The 12,500-nt window shown below is 41.7% G+C and overlaps 5 non-coding genes across 5 annotated transcripts; all 5 read left to right on the forward strand.

The window, feature by feature from the left end:
• The first annotated feature begins 3,766 nt into the window (after positions 1–3,766).
• Positions 3,767–3,838, forward strand: TRNAH-GUG (transfer RNA histidin (anticodon GUG)). The gene has a single exon. It is a non-coding gene; the product is annotated as a tRNA-His (tRNA).
• A 1,499-nt stretch (positions 3,839–5,337) lies between these two features.
• Positions 5,338–5,419, forward strand: TRNAS-AGA (transfer RNA serine (anticodon AGA)). The gene has a single exon. It is a non-coding gene; the product is annotated as a tRNA-Ser (tRNA).
• Positions 5,420–6,708: 1,289 nt separating this feature from the next.
• TRNAH-GUG (transfer RNA histidin (anticodon GUG)) lies at positions 6,709–6,780 on the forward strand. Its single transcript has one exon. It is a non-coding gene; the product is annotated as a tRNA-His (tRNA).
• Positions 6,781–9,650: 2,870 nt separating this feature from the next.
• TRNAH-GUG (transfer RNA histidin (anticodon GUG)) lies at positions 9,651–9,722 on the forward strand. The gene has a single exon. It is a non-coding gene; the product is annotated as a tRNA-His (tRNA).
• A 1,499-nt stretch (positions 9,723–11,221) lies between these two features.
• TRNAS-AGA (transfer RNA serine (anticodon AGA)) lies at positions 11,222–11,303 on the forward strand. Its single transcript has one exon. It is a non-coding gene; the product is annotated as a tRNA-Ser (tRNA).
• Positions 11,304–12,500: the final 1,197 nt, after the last annotated feature.

Below are 12,500 nucleotides of genomic sequence, written 5' to 3' on the forward strand. Positions count from 1 at the left end.
GTTCCTTTACGTGCTCTATTTAGGCGCCATTAATCTCATTTGAGCTCCTTGTACCTGCTGCTGTTTTCTCCACACCTCATACTGTCTTTTCCCTCTTTCTCTCTTTCTCTGCGGTTGGTGGCTACTTTCCAAAGCGTCTGATGCCCCAATGTTCCTTCGTCTTGTTGTCAGACGTGAATTTGAAAAGCAACAAAATTAACAAGCCTTTACCACTCACACATGGCAGAAGTTTATACTTTAATTCAATGAGCTAAGAAAAGTGTGTTGTGGGGCCCCTACGAGCCATGGTGCTTGCTTCATCATAATTAGGCATGCAGTCATTAGCCACAGCTCTGATTATGGGTCACTGAGGTCAGTTTCAATAATTCCTCAAAAACCTAACCATGCAGTCCCCCCTAACTGTGTAGTTATCTTGCTTTACTGCTGTTTGTGTGATTAGCTGGGAGGAGCTCACGGCAGCATCCTCCCAATAAAAGTGTAGATGGACCGTTCCTTAACTCTTTCTTGCTTCACATACAGATGGCTTGAGGAGGTACAGGGGAGATGCAGGTCTAATAAACAGAATAGAATATCTGCGCCAGGTGTGTTTCTCTGCATTGGTGTCCCATCACAGGCCCACCAGTGTATGTGTGATCTTTGACTCCTGCCAGTTCACAAGCAGGCGGCCAGGAAACGGTTTCAGCCTATCAACCACTGAGGAGATAAAGCCTTTGTATAAGGAATGAGGAAGCAATGAACACATTCAGCCTATCACAGGAGTAGCCCTGAGTGTTCCGAATTATAATTTCTTCATGTCATTGTACGTTATTGAGCCCAAGTAGCTCGCCTTGATCGTATAGTGGTTAGTACTCTGCGTTGTGGCCGCAGCAACCTCGGTTCGAATCCGAGTCACGGCATTGTGGTTGGCAATGTCACGGCAGTTGGGTTTTTCCTTTACAGAATTCCCAAATGTACCAGTTGTTTTTGTAAAATGTCTATTAAAAACAGATCCTTTTCAATATTTAAACGATCTAACAACAAATTATTTAAACACACATGATTATAAGATGTAGGCATACTGTACTTACTGACATAAATTATCGTTCTTGAACATATTTGCGGTAAGGGGAGCGGAGCTCTCCCCCAGGCCAATCAGAATGCAGATGAATGCAGTTGCAGTTGAGTGACCTGTGTTGTGGCTGTCTACAGGGAATGCACATATGTAGCTGTCTCGCAGCCCAATCCAGACGTCAATCGAAGACAGGTTTCAATGCAAATAGAGCAGTAAGTGCAGAGAAATGCTCACTCTCTAAAAATGGCATTTATACAATAGTAAGATTAAATCCAACCTCACCAGTAGATAGGATTTATCAATAAATAAATAAAGCTTCTCCTCTCTGATATGGAATTACCCCCCAAAAAGTATAAGGGAATACCCAATGCTAACCTATGAGAGGGGCAGACCTCACAGTAGTGAAAAATGTAATAGACTGTTTGATACTACTAGGACATACAAACTACCACAGTACATGTCTTACCTTTTACTTACATAGCATGATGCCCCTAGGACTACCTAGGGCCTACCTTAGGGGTTACTGATATGTAATAAAATTGGAGTTTAAGGCTTGGCAAGTAGTTTTAAATGCCAAGTCGAAGTGGCAGTACACTGCAGCAGAGGCACTGCAGTACCAGGCTTGAGACAGGTTTGAAATGCTATTTCTTTGGGCGGCACAATCAGTCCCTGGGTATATGGTATACCACTTTACAAGGGGCTTTCAAGTAAATTAAATCTGTCAGTCAGGTATACTCCAATTATACACATGATTAGGGAAGAAGCACGTGCACTTCAGCACTGATTAGTAGTGATAAAGTGATCAGAGTCCTAAGGCCAACAAAAAGATACAGCAAAATGCGGAGGTGAAAAGCAATAAGGTGGGGTTGGGACCACCTTAAGAATGCAAGGTCTAACAAAAACGAACTAAGGATAACATGAGTAAAACATCAGGTTTCTCTACAGCATTTGGTGAGACAAGTGGGCCTTCTTTTATCTTCCATAAATGCAATCTTTCCCGGACCCCTTTATTATATAGCTCTTCAAGGAAAAAATATAAAGCACTTACAAAGGAGCCTCAAATACTCAAAGATGGTAGACTTCTTTAATATGGGACATATACTAAAAGCAGCACGAAAACAGAGTGCAATAGGGTCCAAAAAACTTGAGTGACCCATGAGAGTATGCATGCAAGCCTATGGTATTCCAAACTAGAGATATACGCATGCAATTTTTGTTTTTAGGAGAGAATGTGCCTGCTGAAAAAAACCTTATTTTTAAAAAGTGCATTGCAGAATATCAGGAATTTGCTGTGGGACACCTTGAAGACTTGCATACAGATTATGTGCACACACCTTGCAGTCAGTTGTTGTGGCCGAGTGGTTAAGGCGATGGACTAGAAATCCATTGGGGTCTCCCCGCGCAGGTTCGAATCCTGCCGACAAGGAGAATCTTTTTAACATCGGCTACAATTTCAGAAGTTAACCTTTAGTATTTCTTCCATGTCAGTTTTATAAATAGGTGGCTTATTTTGGTGTCACTATTGCCATATCACATATTTATTATCGCTCCCCCTTTCATATCTTTGCTATAACTCTCGTCCTTCATTAGCGCTGGTGCAAACGCTTCAAATTATTATACCCTGGCTCTCTCGGTCATACCTGTGCATGCACTTGAAACTTACTTTACCAATAAAAGAAGCAAATAGAGAAATAAAATAAAAGTGCTAGCTGGATTAGGCAAACACACTTCATAAAACTGCATTTTCTTTTCTATTCTCCCCCGTGTTACAAGCTTAACTGCTCCCTGTGTAATTTCTCTTAACCTGCTGTTCCTGGAAGAGAATTTCATCTACAAGCTCTTTCTGTGTTTTTTCCAAGTCTTTTCTTTCCCTTTTCTTAGATTTGTAACTGTTCCTTTACGTGCTCTATTTAGGCGCCATTAATCTCATTTGAGCTCCTTGCACCTGCTGCTGTTTTCTCCACACCTCATACTGTCTTTTCCCTCTTTCTCTCTTTCTCTGCGGTTGGTGGCTACTTTCCAAAGCGTCTGATGCCCCAATGTTCCTTCGTCTTGTTGTCAGACGTGAATTTGAAAAGCAACAAAATTAACAAGCCTTTACCACTCACACATGGCAGAAGTTTATACTTTAATTCAATGAGCTAAGAAAAGTGTGTTGTGGGGCCCCTACGAGCCATGGTGCTTGCTTCATCATAATTAGGCATGCAGTCATTAGCCACAGCTCTGATTATGGGTCACTGAGGTCAGTTTCAATAATTCCTCAAAAACCTAACCATGCAGTCCCCCCTAACTGTGTAGTTATCTTGCTTTACTGCTGTTTGTGTGATTAGCTGGGAGGAGCTCACGGCAGCATCCTCCGAATAAAAGTGTAGATGGACCGTTCCTTAACTCTTTCTTGCTTCACATACAGATGGCTTGAGGAGGTACAGGGGAGATGCAGGTCTAATAAACAGAATAGAATATCTGCGCCAGGTGTGTTTCTCTGCATTGGTGTCCCATCACAGGCCCACCAGTGTATGTGTGATCTTTGACTCCTGCCAGTTCACAAGCAGGCGGCCAGGAAACGGTTTCAGCCTATCAACCACTGAGGAGATAAAGCCTTTGTATAAGGAATGAGGAAGCAATGAACACATTCAGCCTATCACAGGAGTAGCCCTGAGTGTTCCGAATTATAATTTCTTCATGTCACTGTATGTTATGGAGCCCAAGTAGCTCGCCGTGATCGTATAGTGGTTAGTACTCTGCGTTGTGGCCGCAGCAACCTCGGTTCGAATCCGAGTCACGGCATTGTGGTTGGCAATGTCACGGCAGTTGGGTTTTTCCTTTACAGAATTCCCAAATGTACCAGTTGTTTTTGTAAAATGTCTATTAAAAACAGATCCTTTTCAATATTTAAACGATCTAACAACAAATTATTTAAACACACATGATTATAAGATGTAGGTATACTGTACTTACTGACATAAATTATCGTTCTTGAACATATTTGCAGTAAGGGGAGCGGAGCTCTCCCCCAGGCCAATCAGAATGCAGATGAATGCAGTTGCAGTTGAGTGACCTGTGTTGTGGCTGTCTACAGGGAATGCACATATGGAGCTGTCTCGCAGCCCAATCCAGACGTCAATCGAAGACAGGTTTCAATGCAAATAGAGCAGTAAGTGCAGAGAAATGCTCACTCTCTAAAAATGGCATGTATACAATAGTAAGATTAAATCCAACCTCACCAGTAGATAGGATTTATCAATAAATAAATAAAGCTTCTCCTCTCTGATATGGAATTACCCCCCAAAAAGTATAAGGGAATACCCAATGCTAACCTATGAGAGGGGCAGACCTCACAGTAGTGAAAAATGTAATAGACTGTTTGATACTACTAGGACATACAAACTACCACAGTACATGTCTTACCTTTTACTTACATAGCATGATGCCCCTAGGACTACCTAGGGCCTACCTTAGGGGTTACTGATATGTAATAAAATTGGAGTTTAAGGCTTGGCAAGTAGTTTTAAATGCCAAGTCGAAGTGGCAGTACACTGCAGCACAGGCACTGCAGTAGCAGGCTTGAGACAGGTTTGAAATGCTATTTCTTTGGGCGGCACAATCAGTCCCTGGGTATATGGTATACCACTTTAAAAGGGGCTTTCAAGTAAATTAAATCTGTCAGTCAGGTATACTCCAATTATACACATGATTAGGGAAGAAGCACGTGCACTTCAGCACTGATTAGTAGCGATAAAGTGATCAGAGTCCTAAGGCCAACAAAAAGATACAGCAAAATGGGGAGGTGAAAAGCAATAAGGTGGGGTTGGGACCACCTTAAGAATGCAAGGTCTAACAAAAACGAACTAAGGATAACATGAGTAAAACATCAGGTTTCTCTACAGCATTTGGTGAGACAAGTGGGCCTTCTTTTATCTTCCATAAATGCAATCCTTCCCGGACCCCTTTATTATATAGCTCTTCAAGGAAAAAATATAAAGCACTTACAAAGGAGCCTCATATACTCAAAGATGGTAGACTTCTTTAATATGGGACATATACTAAAAGCAGCACGAAAACAGAGTGCAATAGGGTCCAAAAAACTTGAGTGACCCATGAGAGTATGCATGCAAGCCTATGGTATTCCAAACTAGAGATATACGCATGCAATTTTTGTTTTTAGGAGAGAATGTGCCTGCTGAAAAAAACCTTATTTTTAAAAAGTGCATTGCAGAATATCAGGAATTTGCTGTGGGACACCTTCAAAACTTGCATACAGATTATGTGCACACACCTTGCAGTCAGTTGTTGTGGCCGAGTGGTTAAGGCGATGGACTAGAAATCCATTGGGGTCTCCCCGCGCAGGTTCGAATCCTGCCGACAACGAGAATCTTTTTAACATCGGCTACAATTTCAGAAGTTAACCTTTAGTATTTCTTCCATGTCATTTTTATAAATAGGTGGCTTATTTTGGTGTCACTATTGCCATAGCACATATTTATTATCGCTCCCCCTTTCATATCTTTGCTATAACTCTCGTCCTTCATTAGCGCTGGTGCAAACGCTTCAAATTATTATACCCTGGCTCTCTCGGTCATACCTGTGCATGCACTTGAAACTTACTTTACCAATAAAAGAAGCAAATAGAGAAATAAAATAAAAGTGCTAGCTGGATTAGGCAAACACACTTCATAAAACTGCATTTTCTTTTCTATTCTCCCCCGTGTTACAAGCTTAACTGCTCCCTGTGTAATTTCTCTTAACCTGCTGTTCCTGGAAGAGAATTTCATCTACAAGCTCTTTCTGTGTTTTTTCCTAGTCTTTTCTTTCCCTTTTCTTAGATTTGTAACTGTTCCTTTACGTGCTCTATTTAGGCGCCATTAATCTCATTTGAGCTCCTTGTACCTGCTGCTGTTTTCTCCACACCTCATACTGTCTTTTCCCTCTCTCTCTCTTTCTCTGCGGTTGGTGGCTACTTTCCAAAGCGTCTGATGCCCCAATGTTCCTTCGTCTTGTAGTCAGACGTGAATTTGAAAAGCAACAAAATTAACAAGCCTTTACCACTCACACATGGCAGAAGTTTATACTTTAATTCAATGAGCTAAGAAAAGTGTGTTGTGGGGCCCCTACGAGCCATGGTGCTTGCTTCATCATAATTAGGCATGCAGTCATTAGCCACAGCTCTGATTATGGGTCACTGAGGTCAGTTTCAATAATTCCTCAAAAACCTAACCATGCAGTCCCCCCTAACTGTGTAGTTATCTTGCTTTACTGCTGTTTGTGTGATTAGCTGGGAGGAGCTCACGGCAGCATCCTCCCAATAAAAGTGTAGATGGACCGTTCCTTAACTCTTTCTTGCTTCACATACAGATGGCTTGAGGAGGTACAGGGGAGATGCAGGTCTAATAAACAGAATAGAATATCTGCGCCAGGTGTGTTTCTCTGCATTGGTGTCCCATCACAGGCCCACCAGTGTATGTGTGATCTTTGACTCCTGCCAGTTCACAAGCAGGCGGCCAGGAAACGGTTTCAGCCTATCGACCACTGAGGAGATAAAGCCTTTGTATAAGGAATGAGGAAGCAATGAACACATTCAGCCTATCACAGGAGTAGCCCTGAGTGTTCCGAATTATAATTTCTTCATGTCACTGTACGTTATTGAGCCCAAGTAGCTCGCCGTGATCGTATAGTGGTTAGTACTCTGCGTTGTGGCCGCAGCAACCTCGGTTCGAATCCGAGTCACGGCATTGTGGTTGGCAATGTCACGGCAGTTGGGTTTTTCTTTTACAGAATTCCCAAATGTACCAGTTGTTTTTGTAAAATGTCTATTAAAAACAGATCCTTTTCAATATTTAAACGATCTAACAACAAATTATTTAAACACACATGATTATAAGATGTAGGTATACTGTACTTACTGACATAAATTATCGTTCTTGAACATGTTTGCGGTAAGGGGAGCGGAGCTCTCCCCCTGGCCAATCAGAATGCAGATGAATGCAGTTGCAGTTGAGTGACCTGTGTTGTGGCTGTCTACAGGGAATGCACATATGTAGCTGTCTCGCAGCCCAATCCAGACGTCAATCGAAGACAGGTTTCAATGCAAATAGAGCAGTAAGTGCAGAGAAATGCTCACTCTCTAAAAATGGCATTTATACAATAGTAAGATTAAATCCAACCTCACCAGTAGATAGGATTTATCAATAAATAAATAAAGCTTCTCCTCTCTGATATGGAATTACCCCCCAAAAAGTATAAGGGAATACCCAATGCTAACCTATGAGAGGGGCAGACCTCACAGTAGTGAAAAATGTAATAGACTGTTTGATACTACTAGGACATACAAACTACCACAGTACATGTCTTACCTTTTACTTACATAGCATGATGCCCCTAGGACTACCTAGGGCCTACCTTAGGGGTTACTGATATGTAATAAAATTGGAGTTTAAGGCTTGGCAAGTAGTTTTAAATGCCAAGTCGAAGTGGCAGTACACTGCAGCACAGGCACTGCAGTAGCAGGCTTGAGACAGGTTTGAAATGCTATTTCTTTGGGCGGCACAATCAGTCCCTGGGTATATGGTATACCACTTTACAAGGGGCTTTCAAGTAAATTAAATCTGTCAGTCAGGTATACTCCAATTATACACATGATTAGGGAAGAAGCACGTGCACTTCAGCACTGATTAGTAGCGATAAAGTGATCAGAGTCCTAAGGCCAACAAAAAGATACAGCAAAATGCGGAGGTGAAAAGCAATAAGGTGGGGTTGGGACCACCTTAAGAATGCAAGGTCTAACAAAAACGAACTAAGGATATCATGAGTAAAACATCAGGTTTCTCTACAGCATTTGGTGAGACAAGTGGGCCTTCTTTTATCTTCCATAAATGCAATCCTTCCCGGACCCCTTTATTATATAGCTCTTCAAGGAAAAAATATAAAGCACTTACAAAGGAGCCTCAAATACTCAAAGATGGTAGACTTCTTTAATATGGGACATATACTAAAAGCAGCACGAAAACAGAGTGCAATAGGGTCCAAAAAACTTGAGTGACCCATGAGAGTATGCATGCAAGCCTATGGTATTCCAAACTAGAGATATACGCATGCAATTTTTGTTTTTAGGAGAGAATGTGCCTGCTGAAAAAAACCTTATTTTTAAAAAGTGCATTGCAGAATATCAGGAATTTGCTGTGGGACACCTTGAAAACTTGCATACAGATTATGTGCACACACCTTGCAGTCAGTTGTTGTGGCCGTGTGGTTAAGGCAATGGACTAGAAATCCATTGGGGTCTCCCTGCGCAGGTTCGAATCCTGCCGACAACGAGAATCTTTTTAACATCGGCTACAATTTCAGAAGTTAACCTTTAGTATTTCTTCCATGTCAGTTTTATAAATAGGTGGCTTATTTTGGTGTCACTATTGCCATATCACATATTTATTATCGCTCCCCCTTTCATATCTTTGCTATAACTCTCGTCCTTCATTAGCGCTGGTGCAAACGCTTCAAATTATTATACCCTGGCTCTCTCGGTCATACCTGTGCATGCACTTGAAACTTACTTTACCAATAAAAGAAGCAAATAGAGAAATAAAATAAAAGTGCTAGCTGGATTAGGCAAACACACTTCATAAAACTGCATTTTCTTTTCTATTCTCCCCCGTGTTACAAGCTTAACTGCTCCCTGTGTAATTTCTCTTAACCTGCTGTTCCTGGAAGAGAATTTCATCTACAAGCTCTTTCTGTGTTTTTTCCTAGTCTTTTCTTTCCCTTTTCTTAGATTTGTAACTGTTCCTTTACGTGCTCTATTTAGGCGCCATTAATCTCATTTGAGCTCCTTGTACCTGCTGCTGTTTTCTCCACACCTCATACTGTCTTTTCCCTCTTTCTCTCTTTCTCTGCGGTTGGTGGCTACTTTCCAAAGCGTCTGATGCCCCAATGTTCCTTCGTCTTGTTGTCAGACGTGAATTTGAAAAGCAACAAAATTAACAAGCCTTTACCACTCACACATGGCAGAAGTTTATACTTTAATTCAATGAGCTAAGAAAAGTGTGTTGTTGGGCCCCTACGAGCCATGGTGCTTGCTTCATCATAATTAGGCATGCAGTCATTAGCCACAGCTCTGATTATGGGTCACTGAGGTCAGTTTCAATAATTCCTCAAAAACCTAACCATGCAGTCCCCCCTAACTGTGTAGGTATCTTGCTTTACTGCTGTTTGTGTGATTAGCTGGGAGGAGCTCACGGCAGCATCCTCCCAATAAAAGTGTAGATGGACCGTTCCTTAACTCTTTCTTGCTTCACATACAAATGGATTGAGGAGGTACAGGGGAGATGCAGGTCTAATAAACAGAATAGAATATCTGCGCCAGGTGTGTTTCTCTGCATTGGTGTCCCATCACAGGCCCACCAGTGTATGTGTGATCTTTGACTCCTGCCAGTTCACAAGCAGGCGGCCAGGAAACGGTTTCAGCCTATCAACCACTGAGGAGATAAAGCCTTTGTATAAGGAATGAGGAAGCAATGAACACATTCAGCCTATCACAGGAGTAGCCCTGAGTGTTCCGAATTATAATTTCTTCATGTCACTGTACGTTATTGAGCCCAAGTAGCTCGCCGTGATCGTATAGTGGTTAGTACTCTGCGTTGTGGCCGCAGCAACCTCGGTTCGAATCCGAGTCACGGCATTGTGGTTGGCAATGTCACGGCAGTTGGGTTTTTCTTTTACAGAATTCCCAAATGTACCAGTTGTTTTTGTAAAATGTCTATTAAAAACAGATCCTTTTCAATATTTAAACGATCTAACAACAAATTATTTAAACACACATGATTATAAGATGTAGGTATACTGTACTTACTGACATAAATTATCGTTCTTGAACATATTTGCGGTAAGGGGAGCGGAGCTCTCCCCCAGGCCAATCAGAATGCAGATGAATGCAGTTGCAGTTGAGTGACCTGTGTTGTGGCTGTCTACAGGGAATGCACATATGTAGCTGTCTCGCAGCCCAATCCAGACGTCAATCGAAGACAGGTTTCAATTCAAATAGAGCAGTAAGTACAGAGAAATGCTCACTCTCTAAAAATGGCATTTATACAATAGTAAGATTAAATCCAACCTCACCAGTAGATAGGATTTATCAATAAATAAATAAAGCTTCTCCTCTCTGATATGGAATTACCCCCCAAAAAGTATAAGGGAATACCCAATGCTAACCTATGAGAGGGGCAGACCTCACAGTAGTGAAAAATGTAATAGACTGTTTGATACTACTAGGACATACAAACTACCACAGTACATGTCTTACCTTTTACTTACATAGCATGATGCCCCTAGGACTACCTAGGGCCTACCTTAGGGGTTACTGATATGTAATAAAATTGGAGTTTAAGGCTTGGCAAGTAGTTTTAAATGCCAAGTCGAAGTGGCAGTACACTGCAGCACAGGCACTGCAGTAGCAGGCTTGAGACAGGTTTGAAATGCTATTTCTTTGGGCGGCACAATCAGTCCCTGGGTATATGGTATACCACTTTACAAGGGGCTTTCAAGTAAATTAAATCTGTCAGTCAGGTATACTCCAATTATACACATGATTAGGGAAGAAGCACGTGCACTTCAGCGCTGATTAGTAGCGATAAAGTGATCAGAGTCCTAAGGCCAACAAAAAGATACAGCAAAATGCGGAGGTGAAAAGCAATAAGGTGGGGTTGGGACCACCTTAAGAATGCAAGGTCTAACAAAAACGAACTAAGGATAACATGAGTAAAACATCAGGTTTCTCTACAGCATTTGGTGAGACAAGTGGGCCTTCTTTTATCTTCCATAAATGCAATCCTTCCCGGACCCCTTTATTATATAGCTCTTCAAGGAAAAAATATAAAGCACTTACAAAGGAGCCTCAAATACTCAAAGATGGTAGACTTCTTTAATATGGGACATATACTAAAAGCAGCACGAAAACAGAGTGCAATAGGGTCCAAAAAACTTGAGTGACCCATGAGAGTATGCATGCAAGCCTATGGTATTCCAAACTAGAGATATACGCATGCAATTTTTGTTTTTAGGAGAGAATGTGCCTGCTGAAAAAAACCTTATTTTTAAAAAGTGCATTGCAGAATATCAGGAATTTGCTGTGGGACACCTTGAAAACTTGCATACAGATTATGTGCACACACCTTGCAGTCAGTTGTTGTGGCCGAGTGGTTAAGGCGATGGACTAGAAATCCATTGGGGTCTCCCCGCACAGGTTCGAATCCTGCCGACAACGAGAATCTTTTTAACATCGGCTACAATTTCAGAAGTTAACCTTTAGTATTTCTTCCATGTCAGTTTTATAAATAGGTGGCTTATTTTGGTGTCACTATTGCCATATCACATATTTATTATCGCTCCCCCTTTCATATCTTTGCTATAACTCTCGTCCTTCATTAGCGCTGGTGCAAACGCTTCAAATTATTATACCCTGGCTCTCTCGGTCATACCTGTGCATGCACTTGAAACTTACTTTACCAATAATAGAAGCAAATAGAGAAATAAAATAAAAGTGCTAGCTGGATTAGGCAAACACACTTCATAAAACTGCATTTTCTTTTCTATTCTCCCCCGTGTTACAAGCTTAACTGCTCCCTGTGTAATTTCCCTTAACCTGCTGTTCCTGGAAGAGAATTTCATCTACAAGCTCTTTCTGTGTTTTTTCCTAGTCTTTTCTTTCCCTTTTCTTAGATTTGTAACTGTTCCTTTACGTGCTCTATTTAGGCGCCATTAATCTCATTTGAGCTCCTTGTACCTGCTGCTGTTTTCTCCACACCTCATACTGTCTTTTCCCTCTTTCTCTCTTTCTCTGCGGTTGGTGGCTACTTTCCAAAGCGTCTGATGCCCCAATGTTCCTTCGTCTTGTTGTCAGACGTGAATTTGAAAAGCAACAAAATTAACAAGCCTTTACCACTCACACATGGCAGAAGTTTATACTTTAATTCAATGAGCTAAGAAAAGTGTGTTGTGGGGCCCCTACGAGCCATGGTGCTTGCTTCATCATAATTAGGCATGCAGTCATTAGCCACAGCTCTGATTATGGGTCACTGAGGTCAGTTTCAATAATTCCTCAAAAACCTAACCATGCAGTCCCCCCTAACTGTGTAGTTATCTTGCTTTACTGCTGTTTGTGTGATTAGCTGGGAGGAGCTCACAGCAGCATCCTCCCAATAAAAGTGTAGATGGACCGTTCCTTAACTCTTTCTTGCTTCACATACAGATGGCTTGAGGAGGTACAGGGGAGATGCAGGTCTAATAAACAGAATAGAATATCTGCGCCAGGTGTGTTTCTCTGCATTGGTGTCCCATCACAGGCCCACCAGTGTATGTGTGATCTTTGACTCCTGCCAGTTCACAAGCAGGCGGCCAGGAAACGGTTTCAGCCTATCAACCACTGAGGAGATAAAGCCTTTGTATAAGGAATGAGGAAGCA

The sequence above is a fragment of the Lissotriton vulgaris genome, unplaced genomic scaffold, assembly GCF_964263255.1.
Source record: "Lissotriton vulgaris unplaced genomic scaffold, aLisVul1.2 SCAFFOLD_301, whole genome shotgun sequence".
Classification (NCBI taxonomy): Eukaryota; Metazoa; Chordata; class Amphibia; order Caudata; family Salamandridae; genus Lissotriton; species Lissotriton vulgaris.